This window comes from Helianthus annuus, chromosome 12 (assembly GCF_002127325.2).
Source record: "Helianthus annuus cultivar XRQ/B chromosome 12, HanXRQr2.0-SUNRISE, whole genome shotgun sequence".
NCBI lineage: Eukaryota > Viridiplantae > Streptophyta > Magnoliopsida > Asterales > Asteraceae > Helianthus > Helianthus annuus.
The window spans coordinates 54,352,046-54,371,699 of NC_035444.2; the positions used below are offsets into that span (position 1 = coordinate 54,352,046).

The 19,654-nt window shown below is 40.4% G+C and overlaps 1 long non-coding RNA gene and 1 other non-coding gene across 5 annotated transcripts; both read left to right on the plus strand.

Moving 5' to 3' along the window:
• Nucleotides 1-153, plus strand: LOC118485308. The gene has a single exon (XR_004875612.1). It is a non-coding gene; the product is annotated as a U4 spliceosomal RNA (small nuclear RNA).
• Nucleotides 154-16,321: 16,168 nt separating this feature from the next.
• Nucleotides 16,322-19,463, plus strand: LOC110894940. 4 transcript variants are annotated; one of them, XR_002566802.2, is made up of 7 exons: nucleotides 16,322-16,827; nucleotides 17,061-17,163; nucleotides 18,016-18,153; nucleotides 18,234-18,288; nucleotides 18,421-18,503; nucleotides 18,674-19,030; nucleotides 19,435-19,463. It is a non-coding gene; the product is annotated as an uncharacterized LOC110894940 (long non-coding RNA). The 4 variants fall into 4 exon arrangements; XR_004874109.1 differs by lacking the exon at nucleotides 18,234-18,288 and having other exon boundaries at nucleotides 16,813-16,827; nucleotides 18,363-18,503; XR_004874111.1 differs by lacking the exon at nucleotides 18,234-18,288 and having other exon boundaries at nucleotides 16,813-16,827.
• Nucleotides 19,464-19,654: the final 191 nt, after the last annotated feature.

Here is a 19,654-nt window from a genome sequence, read left to right on the forward strand (position 1 = left end):
ATCTTTGCGCTTGGGGCAATGACGCAGCTAATGAGGTAATAACCGAGGCACGTCAATTGCTGGTTGAAAACTATTTCCAAACCCCCTCCTCAGCTTTGGGTCTCCCTTAGCCGTCGAGAATTTCTGGAAGGACTCCCTCTTGAAGGAAAAGTCCTACAATTACTGGTTTTACTTTTTTTTTTTAAAAAACAACCATATTATGGTCGGTTTTTAAAAACTTGTGTGGTATACATCTATTGTTATTTAAAGGATTTCATTGATTCATATGAAAATGAAATAACAATGAATTTCTTACCTTCTTCGAGAATTTATATATACCTTTCAATAACAAGTATTATATAACAGTTTTTTTTTTTCAAAATGATGTCTCGTTCTTTTAGTTTGAAGTAAAATTATGTGAGTTGTGAATGAATAATGTATGAAGACCGTTTGAGCATATACACACCGTAGAATTATTTATGGTTAGTGCTAAGATCTTTTGATGTGTAAATATGTTTTGTATTAAAAGAAAAAAAATAAATCTTTTAGGAGTTGCACCCTCTATCTATAATTCTATATCAATACTATATATATATAAACATATCCAAAGGGCAGAAATGGTCATTTGCCACTTTTTCAACATTTAAAACTCATAGAGCTTAAGGTACAAGCATATAATACATGACAAAAATAATTAAAGAGAAACCCTAAATCTTTCCGATAAACAAGCGCGGCCAACAAAAACCCAAATTTTCATTTCAAATTTCAAATGGAGAGCCCTTTTCATTTTTGTTCTCTCTCTCCCTCAAAGATCTGGATTTGGATCTGGATTGGATGTGCTATCTCTTCACAATTCACCAACGCCAGAGGTGTCACACCCCGATTTTCACGTGTCTCACCGGTGGGCCCGGTGGGGGGATTATCGTGACGTAGTTGGCAACAATATAGTCAAACCACACAATATATGAATGCACAGCGGAAGCATAAAGATAATTATATTTCAACCATTGTTGTAATATCAAATGTATCACGAATAATCGAAAAGTATCCACAGGGGATCAAATAAAAATATAAGTATTGTTCAACAGACGTAGGCATCTTAAGCTTGCGAGACTCTTTATGATGCTAAGGAGAAATATCCAGCCAATTACGCATAGTACCTGCATTTAGTCTTTTTGGGAAAATACGTCAGTTTACACTGGTAAATAAATTCAACCGACACTTTTGAAAATGTTTATTAAAATTGATTTGAATGCACAAGGCACAAACTCTTTTATAACTTGGGAGAATTATTTAAATATATAATCTTGTGAAAGAATTACATGTTCCTTATGCGTTCAGTAGCCCGGATCAAGTCCGGGTTAAAGATCAATAGACACACCACAGCGATCTATTTATGCACTAACGAGTGTACGCCTACACTCCGCCCTTAGGTCGTGGCCATTTCGTAAAATGATACCAGGGATATCCGGGACATGGTCATTAACCCCCCAAAGGCTTTTATGTAACAAGACTGTTTAAACGAGCCGATCAAATTTATTCAATTACCCACTCAATCGGTGGATAATTTGATGCCCGATCAAGCGGTATACTATATACCGTAACCCAAGCCCGTATAACGGAAAATAAGTTAAAAGTATTTACCTTTGCAAGTATTAATCCTTAATCGAAATAAATTGCAGATAGCTTTTACTGGTCTCCTAATCTGGAACGAAGGTTTAAATTAACCTATTAGAATCCTAACGGGTCTTTAATTTTAGCCGTAGCTTAGACCGGTCAGTTTCAACGGATAGTTACGGTTTAATCGCATGAGAGGCGAAAACCGGGAATGGAATGTGATTTTTGACCCAACAAGTTTTGAAGACTTGTTTTATATGGGTATAATAATCACACTCTGGATTTTGGGGTCAAAACAATATGGTTTGACCCGTTTCGGCTAGCTTATGTAAACTAGTTACATAAGTCGAACCGTGCGCGCAAATGGCGTAACGGGTAACCGTAAGAGTCCTACACTGGTTTCCTAAGTCAATATGCCTTAAAGAGGTTGTGGTATCAGTAGGATACCTTCCATAATGCCCGTAACGAGTTTAAGTTCATATTATGCCCCGTAGGGGTATTTCGGTCTTTTTAAAGATTATCAAAGAGGTTTATGAGTTCTACAGGAAATCTGAGTTTCCCGAACAGTTTATAAAGTCTAAAATACTTTATTTATTATTTAAAATCAGTAGCAACTGGAATCGGGTCAAAAGACCTTGTAGAACTCAAGTTATGGCCGAAAAGGGTATATTCGGTATTTACCGAACCGTTGCCATAACCGCAGGTTATGAGCAGGTTAAAAATAATTAAAAATCTTTAAAAATCCCAAAATATTATTTTACATCAGTGTGTAAAAGGTTTGGTGTCGAAATCTGGGTTTAGATAGGCGTTATGCTAATTGCGCTATTAAATTACTAAAGTTTCCGTAATTTGCGCTATTTAGCATAACTCCTATTCTGGACCTCGGATTGACGTGAAATTTTAGGGACATGCTTAGAAATCAGTAACTAAGGTTATGATTCTTTCACATGTCCGAAATTCTCGTTTTAAATCAAAAAGGGCGTTATGGTCAACTTTTAAGCATTTAACGGAAATGTGTAAAAGACTCGGACAACAACGAACCGGTCACAGAGGGTTATACCATCATGTAACCTGGTCATAAGAGAGTCCTAAGGCATATCTAAATCAAACTTTAACGGGTCAGAACTGAAGTCAAAGCAAAAGTCAAAGCTTTTGCGACTTTCGGCTCCGAACCGGGTCAAAACAGTAAATGGTCGGATCAAACAAGCTTAGACTAATTAATATACTTATTATCATGTTTTATGAGTGTTTAAACAGGTTACATATCATCTACATTACCGATTATGCAAGAAATCGCAAAATAGCATTTCTGTTGACTTTTTCTAAGCACGTTTGACTCGACATTTGGACTAGTTAAAGTGGGAATCAGAGGGTGCCCTTTTTGGGGTTTAAAGCCCACATGATTACTATCATATAACTATCTTTGATTCGACAAACCACTGGACCATTTGTGATTTATCGCAAAGTCAATCGTAAATTACGACGGATTGACTTTTAAGCTAAAAGTATGGAAAAACGAAACCACAAAGGGTTAGGCAACTTACAGAAGCTTGGTGCACGACTAAGGATGTTAGAAGAGTGCTTGAGAGCTCCAGAGATGATCAAGAGAGCAGATTTGAGGTGTGGTGAACATTGGTGCAATGTATGTCCTTTTATAGTGAAAATTTGGACTTAAGATCATTACAACTCACCCTACATTGGATCTTGGATGATCAGCAGGTGGCCCTGGGTGCTAGGGGGCATGTAGAGGGCGCCCATGCTTCAATTAATGCACATAATGTCGTTCACAAGCTCAAACAATGCATCTGTCCAAAGTTTCTGCATCTGGGGTCCTCACGCGGCCCGCATTAGGATTCAACAACTCGGACGCGGGCCGCATGAATCCTAATGTCAGAAAACGAATCAACAGCTGGCTCGCGGCCCGCATTAAATTACCCGTAACCTTAACGCGGCCCACATTAGACCTGATTTTCAAGATTTTCAAATCTTTTGTAATGATTAACCTGACCTTTCGGTTTCGAAGGGGTAACTTTGCGATTTGGCCCTCGATTATTTACCGTTAAGGGCCTCGTGCCTTTTACCCGCATTGTTAAGTCCCCGGTTAGTTTAATTACTATCCGAAAAAGCCTTAACTTTTATTGTTGACGCTTTTAACCCCTCGCGTACGAATTTGATCATAACTTTCTCGTTTTAAAACGGAACTTCGTGAAATTTATATAGTATATTCTAGTGAGCGTATTTTACTGTTACAAAGCCTCGGGTTTGTCAAAGGGTCACTCAGAGGTATAAATTAAACATGTTGACACAATTAACCCCTGTGGCTTGTAATCTCTCATTTCCTTCTGCGTTTCGCTCCGTACGATCCATGATTTATTCGTTTGAAGGTACGGGCATCATTTAGGGTTACTATACAGTATATTTATCCTCCGTTGACATTTATAACCCTCGAATTTACATACTTTCAAGGTTTGTCAACTTTAGTCCTTTATTTAGTATTTAAATGCCACGTGTAAACTCAAGACACGTGTCTATACATCATTGGACACAAAATTTCGAGGTGTTACATCCTCACCCCCTTAAAATAAATCTCGACCCGAGATTTACTGAAATAAATAAGGGTATTTCTCTTTCATCGTGGATTCGACCTCCCACGTGAATTCGGGACCTCTACGGGCATCCCATTTGACCTTAACAATAGGTACATGCTTCCTTCGAAGCTTCTTTACCTGTCGATCTTCAATCGACAAAGGTTTCTCCACAAATTTCAAGCTCTCATCTATATGCACATCTGTATGGGGTATTACCAGTGATTCGTCAGCGAAGCACTTTTTCATATTGCAGATGTGGAACACATTGTGGATTCCATTGAGCTCCTCCGGTAAGTTTAACTTATAGGCAACTAACCCGACATGTTCGATAACCTCGAAAGGTCCTATGTATCTCGGGCTTAGTTTGCCTTTCTTACCGAAACGCATCACCCCCTTCCAGGGTGATACTTTAAGTAGCACTTTTTCACCTACTTCGAAGTGAAAATCCTTACGCTTTGGATCCGCATAACTCTTCTGTCTATCTCGGGCAGCTTTGAGACGCTCTCGAATCTGGACAATCTTGTCCTTCGTCTCGAAGACTATCTCTGGTCCTGATAATTGGACATCTCCAACTTCCGCCCAACAAACAGGCGATCTACACTTTCTACCGTATAATGCCTCGAAAGGCGCAGCCTTTATGCTGGTATGGTAGCTATTGTTGTAGGAGAATTCGATTAATGGTTGGTTCTTATCCCAACTACCACCCAAATCGATAGCACATGCACGTAGCATGTCTTCCAACGTTTGAATAGTACGCTCACTCTGACCGTCTGTCTGAGGATGGTAAGCCATGCTAAAATTCAAACGTGTGCCCAAAGAGTGCTGGAAGCTTTTCCAGAAATGAGACGTGTATCTAGTATCTCTGTCAGAGATAATAGACACAGGTATGCCATGTAAGGCTACAATCTTATCAACGTATAACTGGGCCAACATGTCGGAGATATACGTCTCCTTGATGGGTAAGAAATGAGCTGACTTAGTCAGTCTATCGACTATAACCCATATTATATCATTTCCTTTCCTCGTCTTGGGTAACTTGGTAATAAAATCCATAGTTACACATTCCCACTTCCATTCGGGAAGTTCAGGCTGTTGTAGCAAGCCTGACGGCTTTTGATGCTCAGCTTTGACTTGCGCACAAGTCAAGCATTTTGCTACATAAGCGGCTACAGACTTTTTCAAGCCTATCCACCAATAATTTGCCTTTAGATCCTGATACATCTTATAAGCTACTGGGTGAACAGAATATTTGGAACTATGGGCTTCCTGGAGGATAACATCTCGTAGTCCTCCATAAATTGGAACCCATATTCGTCCATTTAATCGTAAGATTCCGTCCTTGCTAAGAGTTAACTGCTCCTCAGTTACTCCTAACTTTTCTTTAGGGTAGTTAGCTTCCAACACAGCTTCTTTTGGTGCAGCTAACAACCTTTCAATCAAATTATTCTTCACTTCAATGCTCTTGGCATTGATTCGGATGGGTTTCACCCTTTCCTTTCTACTCAGGGCATCGGCGACTACATTCGCCTTGCCGGGATGATATCTGATTTCACAATCATAATCATTTAAAGTTTCCATCCAACGGCGTTGCCTCATGTTTAGTTCCTTCTGATTAAACAGATGTTGAAGGCTCTTATGATCAGAATAGATCACAAACTTGATACCATACAGATAATGCCTCCACAGCTTTAGTGCGAACACAACGGCACCCAGCTCCAAGTCATGGGTGGTGTAATTCTTCTCATGCACCTTTAACTGTCTCGAAGCATAGGCAATAACTTTGCCTTTCTGCATGAGCACACATCCCATGCCAGTGTGTGATGCGTCGCAGTAAACTACGAACTCTTCGGTACCTTCAGGTAAAGTCAGCATAGGAGCGTTGCTCAACTTTTGCTTCAGAATATCAAAGGACTCTTGCTGCTTAGGGCCCCAAACAAATTTTATCTTCTTCTTGGTCAGGGAAGTTGAGGGCGCAGCAATCCTTGAGAAATTTTCAATGAAACGCCTGTAGTATCCTGCTAACCCCAGGAAACTACGAATCTCGGTAGGCGTCTTTGGCTCTTGCCAATTCATGACAGCTTCAACTTTAGCGGGATCCACTTGGATACCACGCTCGCTGACAACATGTCCAAGAAATTGGACTTCTCGAAGCCAGAATTCGCACTTAGAGAATTTGGCATAGAGTTTCTCATGATGCAGGAGTTTGAGAATACAACGAAGGTGTTTCTCATGGTCAGCTTGGTTCTTCGAGTAGATAAGAATGTCGTCGATGGAAACAATGACGAATTTGTCCAAGTACGGCTTGCAGACGCGATTCATGAGATCCATGAACGCAGCCGGTGCATTAGTGAGCCCAAAAGGCATCATTAGGAACTCGTAGTGACCGTAACGAGTCCTAAATGCGGTTTTATGTACGTCCTCATCTCTGAATTTCAGTTGATGGTTGCCTGGCCTCAAATCAATCTTCGAAAAATAACTTGCCCCTTGTAACTGATCGAACAAATCGTCGATCCTCGGCAAGGGATATCTATTCTTTATCGTGACCTTATTAAGTTCGCGATAATCGATGCACAGACGCATCGATCCGTCCTTCTTCTTGACAAACAGAACAGGTGCTCCCCAGGGAGACGAACTAGGTTTGATGAAACCTTTAGCTAGTAGCTCATCCAGCTGGGTCCTCAACTCCTTCATTTCGGTTGGTGCTAATCTGTAAGGTGCTCTAGCAATAGGTGCTGCTCCAGGGATGATATCAATCCTGAATTCCACTTGCCTATCCGGTGGTAGACCAGGTAGATCCTCAGGGAAAACTTCTGGATATTCCGAAATGACGGGGATGTCTTCTATCTTCGGTTTAGGCTCTTCAATAATCACCTGTGCCATGTAGATGACACAACCCTTCTTTAGACATTTTGAAGCCTTGAGCATAGTCACTTGCTCAGGCAATCCGTACTGGGTATCTCCCCGAATGGTAAGCGACTCACCAGACGGAGTCTTTATCACCACTTGCTTTATGTTGCAGACGATTTGGGCCTGGTTGTGAGATAACCACTCCATACCTAATACTAGGTCAAAACCGGCCAATTTAAAGGGAAGTAGAGATAGAGGAAAAGAGTGGTTCTTAATGGATATCACACATCCATCTAACACAGTGGAGACGGTTTCTATGGTGCCATTCGCTAGCTCTACCTCGTAGTTCACATTTAAGGTTTTGACAGGCATATTCAGCAATTTACAAAATTTATGATCTACGAAAGACTTATCAGCGCCCGAATCAAAAAGTACTCTTGCAAAGATATTATTTACGAGAAAAGTACCTGTGATCACGTTATCATCTAGCACTACTTCTTTCGCCTCCATCCTGAAGACTCTTGCATTGGTCTTCTTGGCCTCTTCCGGCTTCTTGGCATTTTTAGGGCAGTTGCTTTTAATGTGCCCTTTCTCGTTGAAGCCGTAGCAGGTTGCATCCTTTATCTTTTTGCAATCCACGGTCTTGTGGACCTTGGACTTGCATAACCCGCAAGCATACGACTTCGACTGAGTCTGCGAGTTTGATTCGAGTCTACACTTTCCAAAGTGATGTCTCTTGCAATTCTTGCACTTGAGCTTCTCACCAGACTGTTGCCCATCCTTCCTTGACTCAGACCCTCTCTTGTTGTCACCGTTTCCGCGGTGTTTCTTGTTCGACCTTCGTGAAGTATCATCTTCACGCTTTCTCTTCTCAGCCTCTTTGTTCCTCAGCGATCTTTGTCGGACCGCATCCAGAGTGAGGGACAAAGATATGTCGGCTACAGATCTAAAGGTCGCTGGCCGAGAGGCCTTCACGCTTGCCTTTATTTCGGGGGCTAACCCACCGATAAAACGAGCTATCCTTTTTGGCTCCGGAGTTACCAGATACGGAACCAACCGGGACATCGTGTGGAAGCTTGTGAGGTAAGCTTGACAGTCAAGGTTCGTCATAACCAATGACAGGAAGTCAGTCTCTATCTTTTCAACCTCATGTTGAGGGCAGTAATTCTCCTTGATGAGAGAAATGAATTCCTCCCATGTCATGCTGTATAGAACAGCCTTTCCCGAGGCCTGAACCAAAGACCTCCACCAAGCCAGGGCCTCGCCCTTGAATGATTGTGAAACAAACTTTACCACATCTTTCTCTGCGCACCCACTGATGTCCACTACGGTGTCCATCTCGTCTAGCCACGTCATACAATCAACTGCGCCTTTCTCCCCAGTGAAGTCTCGGGGTTTGCATGATACAAAATACTTGTAGGTGCAGCCCCTGGCGCGAGATGCATCAGTATACACTTTTTCTGGACGGACACTGTTTTCATTGGACGAGTGATTATCATCGTCCTTTTTAGGCTTGGACGGTGGTTTGCTGTGAGATTTTGAGTGGGTTTTCGGCTTTGAGTGTGGTTTAGATATGGTTCTGCTCCGGGATTCAGTATACTCCTCGTATTGTCGATCCAGGTTTGCCTTAACAGCATTGTCGACAAGAGCTTTTAATTCAGCGCCCGTCAAATGAACCTGGGCGTTATCGTACTCGTCTTCTTTCGAATGACTATTCTCCCCACTTGGATCAGCCATGGTAACTTGAATCTGCTACAGAAGATAACGAAAAATTTTATTTAGGAGTTTATTATGGAATTGTCTTTTATGGCAATTCATTAACCATGGTAAACAGAGACCATATCTGGTTAATTTGTTACTCACTGTTACTTAGGATTTGAACATAACTTATCCTAATTACAAAAATATTGTTAGTGGCATAAAAGCCTAGTCACGAGGACGTTTTTTATATATTAGCCGGGATTTCAGAGAATCAAGGCATGAAGGTTTGAATCGTAGTCCTTTTACCTTTTCTGACAGGGAGTCATAGACTTCCACTGCCTTTTGTCTTATATGACCATAATTATGGCCCGTATGCACTACATCACTAATGGATGTTTTAATAAGTTTGGCCCGTAGGCATTACATCGCTAATGGATGTTTAATAAATGATCATCTTTATTGACGATTTAACCCATGATTTATAAATCATTAATTTGGGCTTTGGAATCTTTAGAAGGATTCTTATATAAGAATGACGCATGCGATTTTTAACGAATCACATCTGCCATGAACGTTAACATGATTACAGAGGTTAACTTGGAATCTGAATCTTTTAAACAGGTCTTACCATCTTGGCCGGATCTTACAAAGACACCTGGCTAGGTTTCACTCTTAAGATTCTTTATTTAGGCAGATTTAAATTTAAAAGGAATGATTTTGATTTATTTCATATATAATAATAACAAGAATGAAATTTATAACATAACATTCCACAAATTTCAAATAGGATTACATGCTGCCCTAAACGGGACTTTTTAAATACATAAATACCTACACAGAGGTTTATAGAAAAACAAGTCCACGCAGGGACCAATACAAGATAGATGTCCGCGCAGGGACTAAAAGATAAGTCCACGTAGGGACTGAAATACGACAAATGTCCACGCAGGGACTAAATTGTAAATACAACAGTACATAAGGAGACTAATGATCTCGTTTCTTCCTCCCTTTTAGTAGGTTTGCTAGGCCCTTGAGAAATCCACGATTACTCTTACGTTCTTGTTCGAAGTCTCGTTCCACACGGTTTAGACGGTGGAGTATTTCTTCTTGCTCCGGTGGAGAAAAACGTGGCTGCTGCGACGGTTGCTGAACCGGAGGTCTAGGAGGTATTGGATACCCATGAGCTGAGTAATCTGGTCTCCAAGAGGTTCCATGGAGGGCATTATAATTAGCCGCTACCACATATGGATCAGCTTCATAGTTATAGTTGTAGTGCGTGTGAGTCGACTGCTCAAACGGATTGTATGCGGTGGAAGCGCCGTACGCTGGTATCGGATTGTCATATCCGAATGGTGGCGGAGGTGGTGCAACTGGTGCAGAATTCACCTCTGCAGGGTGACCTGAAGGTTCCCCTAATTGTGGTTCTTCTTCAGGTACTGACGGAAAGTGACTCGCACTCGAGTGGCGAGGGGTGCTGAAATGGAATTCCCCTCCTCGGGTGGACATCCGTGCGCCTGATCTTCTATGCCTTGGCGGATCCGGAATTACTGGTTGAACCGGTGGCGGTGGCGGTGGCGTAATTGCCACAAACCGCGAATCCTCAGAAGGATCCTGTTGTTGCTGTTGGTCATGAGGCGAGAAATGATGTGAAGGTGTAAAGTACCAATTACATTGGTCAAACCTCGCCTGGTAGCTGTCGGGACCTTGATAGGGTGTTCCATGGAAAGATGACCCATCAGAAATCTCGATTGGATGGTTGGGAGTACCCCTTGCAGGTTCGACGGGGTCTGTATCCTCGTCCATATCCACTGCTCTATCTTCAGAAAAGTGATCCTCTGGTCCTAAAGGGTTATACCCTATTGGCTCTTGGACATAATCCGCCGGGTTAAACTGTCCTACGAAGAAAGGTGAAGGATCGCCATAAGAACGGTGCGAAGCAGATCGCTGGAGAGGTATAAAGGATGGTCGAGGGTTATTGGGATTGTTTTCCGAATCTGGTCCAAACGAATGACGGTATGAGGGTGTCGAACTGTGCGAGGTAGAATGTCTCGCAGGTTCAAAGAGGTTTCTTCTTCGTCTCTGTGGTTCCTCACTTCTTGTACTAGAAGGAGCTCGCATGTTCGAAGGTCCAGCCTCGTGATCATTGCGAGTAATGATCGTCCCTTTGCCTTTTCCTCCTCTTCCTCGTCTGATTCCTGGTGGCATATTTCCTGCTTTTAAAACTTTAAATAATAATAAACAATAAAAAGACAAACTGGAATAACAATTCGAATTTGTCCTGTGTTCTTGTCTAGACTCAAGTATGTGCAATTGTGTCATTGAGATTAAACACATGAGGATAGTGTTTAATTCACTCAACGTTGGCTCTGATACCAACCTGTCACGCCCCGATTTCCACGTGTCTCACCGGTGGGCCCGGTGGGGGATTATCGTGACGTAGTTGGCAACAATATAGTCAAACCACACAATATATGAATGCACAGCGGAAGCATAAAGATAATTATATTTCAACCATTGTTGTAATATCAAATGTATCACGAATAGTCGAAAAGTATCCACAGGGGATCAAATAAAAATATAAGTATTGTTCAACAGACGTAGGCATCTTAAGCTTGCGAGACTCTTTATGATGCTAAGGAGAAATATCCAGCCAATTACGCATAATACCTGCATTTAGTCTTTTTGGGAAAATACGTCAGTTTACACTGGTAAATACATTCTACCGACACTTTTGAAAATGTTTATTAAAATTGATTTGAATGCACAAGGCACAAACTCTTTTATAACTTGGGAGAATTATTTAAATATATAATCTTGTTAACGAATTACATGTTCCTTATGCGTTCAGTAGCCCGGATCAAGTTCGGGTTAAAGATCAATAGACACACCACAACGATCTATTTATGCACTGACGAGTGTACGCTTAGGTCGTGGCCATTTCGTAAAATGATGCTAGGGATATCCGGGACATGGTCATTAACCCCCCCCCCCAAAGGCTTTTAAGTAACAAGACTATTTAAACGAGCCGATCAAATTTATTCAATTACCCACTCAATCGGTGGAGAATTTGATGCCCGATCAAGCGGTATACTATATACCGTAACCCAAGCCCGTATAACGGAAAATAAGTTAAAAGTATTTACCTTTGCAAGTATTAATCCTTAATCGAAATAAATTGCAGATAGCTTTTACTGGTCTCCTAATCTGGAACGAAGGTTTAAATTAACCTATTAGAATCCTAACGGGTCTTTAATTTTAGCCGTAGCTTAGACCGGTCAGTTTCAACGGATAGTTACGGTTTAATCGCATGAGAGGCGAAAACCGGGAATGGAATGTGATTTTTGACCCAACAAGTTTTGAAGACTTGTTTTATATGGGTATAATAATCACACTCTGGATTTTGGGGTCAAAACAATATGGTTTGACCCGTTTCGGCTAGCTTATGTGAACTAGTTACATAAGTCGAACCGTGCGCGCAAATGGCGTAACGGGTAACCGTAAGAGTCCTACACTGGTTTCCTAAGTCAATATGCCTTAAAGAGGTTGTGGTATCAGTAGGATACCTTCCATAATGCCCGTAACGAGTTTAAGTTCATATTATGCCCCGTAGGGGTATTTCGGTCTTTTTAAAGATTATCAAAGAGGTTTATGAGTTCTACAGGAAATCTGAGTTTCCCGAACAGTTTATAAAGTCTAAAATACTTTATTTATTATTTAAAATCAGTAGCAACTGGAATCGGGTCAAAAGACCTTGTAGAACTCAAGTTATGGCCGAAAAGGGTATATTCGGTATTTACCGAACCGTTGCCATAACCGCAGGTTATGAGCAGGTTAAAAATAATTAAAAATCTTTAAAAATCCCAAAATATTATTTTACATCAGTGTGTAAAAGGTTTGGTGTCGAAATATGGGTTTAGATAGGCGTTATGCTAATTGCGCTATTAAATTACTAAAGTTTCCGTAATTTGCGCTATTTAGCATAACTCCTATTCTGGACCTCGGATTGACGTGAAATTTTAGGGACATGCTTAGAAATCAGTAACTAAGGTTATGATTCTTTCACATGTCTGAAATTCTCGTTTTAAATCAAAAAGGGCGTTATGGTCAACTTATAAGCATTTAACGGAAATGTGTAAAAGACTCGGACAACAACGAACCGGTCACAGAGGGTTATACCATCATGTAACCTGGTCCTAAGAGAGTCCTAAGGCATATCTAAATCAAACTTTAACGGGTCAGAACTGAAGTCAAAGCAAAAGTCAAAGCTTTTGCGACTTTCGGCTCCGAACCGGGTCAAAACAGTAAATGGTCGGATCAAACAAGCTTAGACTAGTTAATATACTTATTATCATGTTTTATGAGTGTTTAAACAGGTTACATATCATCTACATTACCGATTATGCAAGAAATCGCAAAATAGCATTTCTGTTGACTTTTTCTAAGCACGTTTGACTCGACATTTGGACTAGTTAAAGTGGGAATCAGAGGGTGCCCTTTTTGGGGTTTAAAGCCCACATGATTACTATCATATAACTATCTTTGATTCGACAAACCACTGGACCATTTGTGATTTATCGCAAAGTCAATCGTAAATTACGACGGATTGACTTTTAAGCTAAAAGTATGGAAAAACGAAACCACAAAGGGTTAGGCAACTTACAGAAGCTTGGTGCACGACTAAGGATGTTAGAAGAGTGCTTGAGAGCTCCAGAGATGATCAAGAGAGCAGATTTGAGGTGTGGTGAACATTGGTGCAATGTATGTCCTTTTATAGTGAAAATTTGGACTTAAGATCATTACAACTCACCCTACATTGGATCATGGATGATCAGCAGGTGGCCCTGGGTGCTAGGGGGCATGTAGAGGGCGCCCATGCTTCAATTAATGCACATAATGTCGTTCACAAGCTCAAACAATGCATCTGTCCAAAGTTTCTGCATCTGGGGTCCTCACGCGGCCCGCATTAGGATTCAACAACTCGGACGCGGGCCGCATGAATCCTAATGTCAGAAAACGAATCAACAGCTGGCTCACGGCCCGCATTAAATTACCCATAACCTTAACGCGGCCCGCATTAGACCTGATTTTCAAGATTTCCAAATCTTTTGTAATGATTAACCTGACCTTTCGGTTTCGAAGGGGTAACTTTGCGATTTGGCCCTCGATTATTTACCGTTAAGGGCCTCGTGCCTTTTACCCGCATTGTTAAGTCCCCGGTTAGTTTAATTACTATCCGAAAAAGCCTTAACTTTTATTGTTGACGCTTTTAACCCCTCGCGTACGAATTTGATCATAACTTTCTCGTTTTAAAACGGAGCTTCGCGAAATTTATATAGTATATTCTAGTGAGCGTATTTTACTGTTACAAAGCCTCGGGTTTGTCAAAGGGTCACTCAGAGGTATAAATTAAACATGTTGACACAATTAACCCCTGTGGCTTGTAATCTCTCATTTCCTTCTGCGTTTCTCTCCGTACGATCCATTATTTATTCGTTTGAAGGTACGAGCATCATTTAGGGTTACTATACAGTATATTTACCCTCTGTTGACATTTATAACCCTCGAATTTACATACTTTCAAGGTTTGTCAACTTTAGTCCTTTATTTAGTATTTAAATGCGACGTGTAAACTCAAGACACGTGTCTATACATCATTGGACACAAAATTTCGAGGTGTTACAAGAGGTCAAATATCTAATCTGAAATCTTTCCCTCTCATTTACAATCTAGGTTTTCATTTTCAATTTCTCTACCTAGGTCAAATCTCAGATTCTTAGTTTTTGAGTTTCTCGAATCTCGGAACACTAACTGATATGGTTTTGTTTTCATGTAGAATAATAATGAACCTGAACCAGCTCCGTTGGATCCATCAGAAGTTGCGGACCTAGGGAGATGATTTTCACAACTCTGGTTGATGCTCTCTTTTTCGTGATGTGTTACGAAACCTGATAGGGTTAAAACCTTGGGGAGAAAGAAAACTAAGAGATAGAGAGATATTTGACTCAAATTATGCTTGATTTTCATTCCATACATAACCCCAAATAAATAAATAAAAAACTTACATAGGACACCTCAAACTAAACCAAAATAGCATACTAATCCCTTGACTTAACAATAGTAATAAAAATAAAAATAAGATACGTAACAATACTCCCCTCTTAACCTACTTTTTGCCCTCAAAAAGTACTTCAAGAAACATTGTCTTCATCCTCTTCAGTTGCTTGTTTTTCATCATCTACCACTTCAAGTATGTAAAGTTGTTTTTTCTTACATTTGTGCCCCGGAACGAACCTTTCGGTACACCAGAAACATTCCCCCTTTGCCCTTTTTTGCTCAAGTTCATCACTCGTCAAACGCCTCGATCTAAGGATTCCCGGTGTAGAACTTGATGGCTCGGTTGTTGGACTTGGCAACAAGGGTAGTCTTGAACCATTAACGGGAGGTGTTATTTTGACGTCTTCGGGTTGCAGCCCATCCTCCATAGCGTTGAAACGCTTCATTAAGCATGTGTTGTTCATAGTTTGAATTCTTGCTAACCATATGCCTCACGTAGTGTCTGAGGCTTGAACATCTTTACCGGCCCTTTTATTTCCGGCTTCAAACCCTTCAAATATAGGCTAACAGCATAAAGTTCGCTAACGGTAACCTTGTTAAGCAAACGATCGAAACCTGGATTATATTCTTGTAGACCCTTGGCGTCATCAGTAAGTTGAACGAGAGATGCAATCTCTTCCATAGGGTCTTCAAACATTGCATCAGAAAAACAGGCAGAGATCGAACGAACATAGTCCGCCCATGGGACCTCGGCAACCGTGGCATTACGGGTCTTCAAGTAGGCACGGTGCCATTGGAGGACATCGCCTTCCAAGTGAACCGCAGCACAGCGTAATTTCGAGTCATCGGGGGTGTCATCCATCGAAAAAAAAATGTTCGCAACGATAGGTCCACCCCTCAACATCGTCCCCCGAAAATTTAGGGAAGTCGATCTTACCGATACGGAATGGTTTGGATGTTCTTGAGTCACCATCTGGGCCGGAGAAGGACCCGAAGGAACTACCCGACGACTGCACGGCTTTGTCACGCACCGCCTTCAAAATCTCTTCCTGCTGCTTCGAAGATTGTTCCTGTTGCTTCATCAGGGCCGCTAACGCAGCTTGGATGTCGCTGATTGCCTTACCATGGGACTTGAGGGTGTTGTCGATTTCATTATTGCGGGTGTTAGTCATGGCGGCGGCAAGGAATTCCGATGAGGAATCGGACTGGAGCTCTGATACCTTGATAGGGTTAAAACCTTGGGGAGAAAGAAAACTAAGAGATAGAGAGATATTTGACTCAAATTATGCTTGATTTTCATTCCATACGTAACCCCAAATAAATAAATAAAAAACTTACATAGGACACCCCAAACTAAACCAAAATAGCATACTAATCCCTTGACTTAACAATTGTAATAAAAATAAAAATAAGATACGTAACAAAACCCTAGGGAGCGCCTTTCAGGTTTGTGTTCTTTATTTTTTTAGGATTTTAAACTTTATTAGGTTTTTCTGATTTGTATATATAGTATAGGTATTTTGGTGATTGTTTTTAGATAGGGATAGATTGAATTACGGCTTACAAAAGGTGAAGAATGACATGATTTTGAGGTGTTAGGGTCTAAATGTTCTGTTACTATATAAATAGCTTGACAATTAGGTCAACTTTTTAAAGATTGTTCTAAATGCTCCACTTACCTGGTGTCTTTATTTTTAATTTCTTATTTCGGTTTGTTCTCAATTCTATATCTGCGCCGTTATTTCTAATTGTTGTCATTTATGTTGCATTATAATGTCATATGACTATATTTACAATGTGTTTAGTGTAATATGTTTTTTTAAGCTCAAAATTACTTGAAGCTACTAGCAGGGGAGGCAAGCTTGTTGGATTATGAATGTTTCGTCATTAAAATACGAAGAACTACACTTGTATGTTGAAGTTTTAAGAAGCATTATTTTTTATTTCTTTGTACCAGCCAGTGCCACATCAGCAATGTTTATTATGGGAATGATTTCAATATTCATAGGAATTTCATTGCTGGCACCTGATGACTCGAAAGGTATATATTTGCTCCATCATTACAAATTCAGCTTGAGATGACAATATGGCTAGGTTGGGTCGTGTTGTGTTGTGTCGTGTCGTGTCGGGTCGGATCGGGTTGTGTCGTGGGTCAAAATGGGTATTCGGGAGGACACACCAAATACACTATCTAAGTAGGATAAGGTATCATTTGAAAGCTGTATAGGATGCGATGATAGTTCACCTCTAATAAGCTAATATTCATTTTCTCAGGTAGATGGGGACAGAAGGCATTCAAGTGGACGAGACTCTACAACAAGTGATGGGTCAACATTCTTATCTGAGCGCACTGGGACACTGGGTACACAGCCTTTGCGTGAGTCTTCTGAACTAATATTACTTCCTTTTTTTCCCATTAATTAATAAATGTTATTATTCTATATCTGGCATTTTATTTCTAATTTCTGATGGGATTTCTTTGTTCTCATATGCTTTATCGTTATTTCGGTTATTGGAATCCTTTTGAATAGCCAATAAGGGAAAAGGTGTTTTAAGACCAGCTATTGATTAAGTTATTGCAAATAAAACGATTTAGGATCTTGTTTTTAAAAAACGAGAGGCGCACAAAAGTGACGAGGTCTAAAACCGAGACGCGAAGCGCGGAGCGCAAAAGCGGCGGGCTATTCGTACCCGAGGCGCAACAGGTCCACCAGCTAGCTAACTGGACTTTTCTCATAGTTTTTTAGCTTTCTCTATCTCTACCAAAAATATTGCTACAAGTAAATAAAACGATTTAGGATCTTGTTTTTAAAAAACGAGAGGCGCACAAAAGTGACGAGGTCTAAAACTGAGACGCGAAGCGTGGAGCGCAAAAGCGGCGGGCTATTCGTACCTGAGGCGCAACAGGTCCACCAGCTAGCTAACTGGACTTTTCTCATAGTTTTTTAGCTTTCTCTATCTCTACCAAAAATATTGCTATAAGTAAGGGTTTTGTATGATTTTAGCGGCATGTACAAGCCCAAAAACCCAAGATACAACAGTTAGATGCATAAAAATGCCTCAGATAGGAGAGGCACGCGCCTCAGGCCAAAAAAGCCCAGAAAAATCCCAAAAAAGTGCCCCTTTTTTGCGCTTCTGGTAATTGTATGAGAGGCGCGCGCCTCATGTTTTATCTGTAAAAAACAATGTTAAGAATGGTATCTATTGACACAGGATTGGTATGTAACAGGAGGGAGCTCTCGGGCTTGAAAACAGGGGCAGCGGCTTAACTTCTGCGATCTTAGCAAAGGTGTTTTCCGGCAAAGAGAAGACTAGATCGGATATTAGTGAAGTTAAAGATATTCGTTGGTACCGAAGAAGCTGTTAGGTTTGTAATTGCTTTATTATTTTGTGTTTGTTATGGTGGTTGTAAAATTATTTATTGGATTATTGTGAATTTAATGTTAGGTGACTGATGCGATTGAGATGTTGGTCTGTATGTCACATAGAGTTTAAGTAGAGGGTATTATATACTTATCTTTGCTGCAATAGATTTTTCATGTTTAATAATTTGAATTACAATCTCTTATTCTCAAGGTTGGTTCCGAAAACCCGATTCCGATTTAGCGGCCGCATGTTATCTTGTTCTTTGCAGGATTCAAATGAAAACCAATGAAGTGCAAACATCAACGCTGACGCCACCGATTTAGCGGCCACATGTTATCTTGTTCTTTGCAGGTGACTTGATTTGATTAATTTTAAGATGGTTTTTTACTGTGTTTTTAGCACAACTAGAAACTAAGTAATCACATAACAAATTTTATTAACCACATGGACCTGCAATATTTGATCGACGTATTAAATTATTAATCATTTCTTGATCGAAAATTGTTTGCAACAATCAACAGATCGGCTGGATTTATGGATCGGTTACAGAGGATATCTTAACGGGATTCAAGATGCATTGTAGGGGATGGAGAACGATATACTGCATGCCAGTAAGACCTGCATTTAAAGGTTCGGCTCCTATCAACTTATCAGATCGGTTGCACCAGGTTTTGAGGTGGGCCCTTGGATCGGTTGAGCTCTTTTTGAGTAGGAATTGCCCGTTGTGGTATGGTTGGGGTGCCGGCCGCTTTAAGTTGCTTTAACGACTTGCGTATATAATTAACACCATTGTTTATGCGTTCACATCTCTCCCTCTTGTTGCATACTGCACATTGCCCGCCATCTACCTTCTGACCGGAAAATTCATCATCCCAACGGTAATTATTATTGTTATTATTATTTTTGCAACTAAACATGTTCAGGTCAATTTTAAGTCGACCATTCTTTTCTAAACATGTCATGTTCTGTTGACTTGACGAGTTTACAGTTTGACCCGTTCAACCTGTTTAATTTTATAGTTATTTCTTTTGAAAAGGTCATTGAGTATTTTATATGAAAATATAAAATACAAATGGTCATCAAGTTATAGCTTAAACACAATAATTTTATATAAAAATGTATTTTTATTGTAAATTTGTAACTTTTAATTATTAATATGAGAAATAAATATAAAATAAAATAAAACTTTGGTTGAGTGGGATATTATCGTGTCATATTTGGTTTCGTCCCGCCTATCCGCGTACATGACCTGTTTAACACCCGCTAATTATCTTACAATCAGGTGATGGCTATGACACGGAGCAACATATGCAAAAACGGGATGATTTCTCTCTCGCGAGGCGGTGCAACGATATACCATGCATCGGTGTTCCTTTACTTCTGGGTGTTCTCAACACCTGTGGTTTCACTTGTATTCGGAAGCTATTTATACATTTGTATCAATTGGCTTCACTTACACTTTGATGAAGCATTTTCTTCCTTACGAATCGCCAATTACAAGG